General features: G+C 41.1%; 1 long non-coding RNA gene across 1 annotated transcript; it reads right to left on the reverse strand.

The window, feature by feature from the left end:
- Nucleotides 1–245: 245 nt before the first annotated feature.
- LOC145503867 (uncharacterized) lies at nt 246–3407 on the reverse strand. Its single transcript, XR_014051859.1, has 3 exons — nt 3282–3407; nt 621–714; nt 246–341 (listed from the first exon to the last, which is right to left on the reverse strand). It is a non-coding gene; the product is annotated as an uncharacterized LOC145503867 (long non-coding RNA).
- Between the last annotated feature and the right edge of the window lie 257 nt (nt 3408–3664).

Genomic DNA, 3664 nt, shown 5'->3' on the forward strand with positions numbered 1-3664 from the left:
CTGTACGCATTACTTCATTTAGTCCTTACAGAGCCCCATGCCAAACACACCATTGTCAGCCTCTGCTGGAATACAAGGAAGGGCGGCCTGGGGAGGCTTAGGAACATGCCCCCATTACACAACCGTGGAGAGGCTGGTGTGTGTTTGAACGCAGACTAGTTGACTTGAGAGTCCAATCTGAGCCTCTCACAGTGGTTCTAGTCACATTTCTCACGTATAATTAGGTAAACATGTGCATTGCTCAGTTGATGTATTCTATCCAGGGTTTATTAGTAAGTGAAAAGAAAGTATTGAGCCACAGTTTCAAAGCACGTTGTCTTCTTCACACACTCTGGTCTCCTCTGCAAAAGGACAAAATCCATGCACCTAGTTTGTTTAGAGGGAGATGCTGGGTGGGAGGGGGAAAGAGGTGAGTAGGGAGAGATACAGCCTAAGAAGTTTAACTCCTGGCTCTCAGGCAGGGTATCAAAATCCTTGACCCTGTTTCATCATCTGAGATAGGGGCAGTGGGGGAGACCCATCTCCAAGACATGGAGACTTTTACAGTGCGTAAAGCACCCGGCACTAAGCCTAGCCAGTTAAAAACTAGCCAGTTAAAGAGAAGAAGGTATTATACTTACTGGAAAACATGGTCCTGTGCTGATTAGGAACCCAGGCTTGGGAGTTCAGGCTGACCATAATTCTAATCTTGCCTTAGTTTCCTGTTTTAGTTCCCTAAAATGAAAATAATTATCCACTATATATATTTGACCTCCATTCTGGACCATAAACTGAGATTATAATGAGTTGATTCTATACTATTTTCTATATATTTATTCTCCAGATAATAGTCTTAGAAATTATAATCCAGTAGAGAAATAGAGACAAAAAAGCAGACAGCAATATGGCCCATGAAATTCTAACATAGAGAAATTCAGGGTTCAGTGGACTGCATGGGAATTAGATTTAGCCGTGGCTTGGAGGGTCAGGAGCAGCTCCCTGAGGAAGGGGCTTTTCAGGTGATCACTGAACCATGAGCAGGAGGGCTCCAGGTTGAAGTTGGCACAGGGAAATAGCAAAGAATACTTGGGTCTCAGATTTGGGAAAGTAAAATATGACATTGCATATGAGTTGGTTAATATAGTGCCAGCAATTTGCCTCTGCACTTTAAATGGTTGTAATTTCCTTATTTTATAACACTTGAAATACATGTATTTCTCTATTCACATTTCTAGCTTCAGAATGAATGTCCTTCGTTAACTCTGCAGTGGTTTTCTGACTCTTGGAAGCCTTACTTTAGATGCTCTCCTAAAAAATCATGCCATCCTCTGAAGTGTTCAAGCAGCAGGGGAAAGGACACCCTTCTTCCCTTCCTCACAGAAAATAAGTGGCAGGGAGAACAAAGCCTCAGTAAGTGAAGGTAAAGAAGGTTGGCCTTTTGCTGAGGTTGCAGAAACACAACCATGATTCCCTTTACCAACAGTCCCATTGATTTTCAGTTCATCAGACAGGAAGAGAAAGCATAAAACTTTATAATAGTTAAGTGGTCTGCTCATGTTTGCCCTACAGACAAAGCCTAGGGGTGCATGGTTTTGCTTCTGCTCTCTGGGCAAGTAGCCTGCATCTTGATGTATATTTATGATGCTTCAGAATAATTTCTCCCTGAATCTGATTCTGTACACTCATTGGATTATTAGAGGAAGACAATATTCAGTTCTGGGGATAACATCTTGAGATAGGAACCAAGCGAAGTATTATATATGCACAGGAGAAAGGTCATAGGGAAGTAATTATAACAAAAGTCAGGAGAGTGGGGAGGGGGCATGCTATGATTGGGAATGGACATCCTGGAAATTTCTAGAGTCTAGCCCTAATGTAAGTGCTCATTTTATAATTATTTTTAATTGTACATTTATGTTTTTTACATACTTTTCTGTATATAAAAAATGTAAAAATAAATCCTATGACCTTCTGAACAAATGGTGGCCTATCGAGCAAATCATTAATAAAATCATTCTCTAATGAACTTCCAGAGAGAAAATCTTTCTCCAAGAGCCTCTGTTAAGTGCTTCATTTATCTCTAAATTCAAGACCTTTGAGCACCACTGGTTTTGCTATAACCAGGAAAGGCTTGTTTTCAGATACGTCAGTGATCTGGCTCTAATTCTCTGACAAGCAGGTTAGAGGGCTGGAGGGAAGATTTTTCCTCTTTGCTAACCTGTTTCTTGTGAACAAAACAAGTTGGTGGGATCTGGTGTGGACTAGAAAACCAGTGTGTTCCTGAAATGAGGATAATCGTTTCTAGAGGAACTTGGAAACATTAACCAGAGTCGTCCAGGGAGGGCCGCTTGACAGATTATATTTTTGCTTCTTACTTGTGCAGATTAGGAATAAAACTGGAGATATGCCTTGAGTTTCCCCCTCTCCTACAATTCAAAATCTATTAAACAAAGCAATATAAGGGAAAGAAGTTTTAAATCTCTCATGTGAAATATGACTTGTCTTGGGGCACAAGAGTTCCCTCACCTGTGCTGTTTCCTCTTTTCTCCACTAGGGTATAAACACCCTGAGGGCAGGATATGGTCTCATTCTCTGCCTATGTGCTGGGAATCAGTCCAGACTCTGGGGATAGGCAGAGGTCCTGCCCTCAGGGAGTTTATACCCTAGCGGAGAAGAAAGGAACCAGGACCACTTCCCATCTGTTAAAGGAACAGATCAGTGAACATCTCTATGACCATGTTAATCAAGAACATAACCAATAGGAAGAAACCTTTTCTCTTCTCTTTAAAAATTGCCAAATTTAACACAAATCTAAGTTAAATGAGATTCACAATCTACGGAAAAGCTAACTAAAGGCTTTTTTAAAAATAAAAAACTATTCAAGCAAAGAAAGAAAAGGAAAGAACTGCTTCAGGAGATTATACAATAAACAACTTGCCAGACCAATGTTGGGAAAGCAGCCCAGCCCTTCCACATGCATGCCTAGCTGAACCGCCAAATTCAGAGAACCATGGTCTCCTTGCTGTGTTGCAGCCTGGAAACCCTCTGGAGGTAAGCTGGGGCAGAGTTACCCTTCTCTCAGTGGTCAGTGTCTGGCAGTGTCCATTGACCAATATCTGAAAATCATTTTTTTTTCATGTGTTTTGTCTATTTTTTCAGTTGTTTGTGATGTGTATTCATTTCCTGGGACTGCTGTAAAAAATTACAAACTGGGTGGCTGAAAACAACAGAAAACTATAGAAATTTATTCTCCCATAGTTCTGGAGGCCAGAAATACGAAATCAAGGTGTCAAAGGACATACCTTCTGAAGGTTCTAATGGAGAATCCTCTTCCAGCCTCTGGGGGCGGTCCTGGTGTTCCTAGAATGTTCTGGCATCACCTCCGTCTCTGCCTCCGTCCTCACACCACCTTTCCTCTGTGTGCCTGTGTTAACTCCCTTTGTTTCTCTCTCATAAAGACAGTTGTGACATTTAGGGCCCACCTACACAATCTCCTCATCTTAAAATTCTCAATTTATACATCTGAAAGTAAGGTAACATTTTTTTTTTTTTCAAGGAAGGTAACATTTACTAGCCTAGGGATTAGGACTTGATATCTTTGGGTGGACATGATTCATCCTATTACAAGATGTAAGAGTAGATTACGCCCCTGTTTTTCCGTTTTGTCCAGAAGCAGAAGACTGGT

The sequence above is a fragment of the Giraffa tippelskirchi genome, chromosome 1 (genome assembly GCF_054371585.1).
Source record: "Giraffa tippelskirchi isolate mGirTip1 chromosome 1, T2T-mGirTip1v1.2.pri, whole genome shotgun sequence".
Classification (NCBI taxonomy): domain Eukaryota; kingdom Metazoa; phylum Chordata; class Mammalia; order Artiodactyla; family Giraffidae; genus Giraffa; species Giraffa tippelskirchi.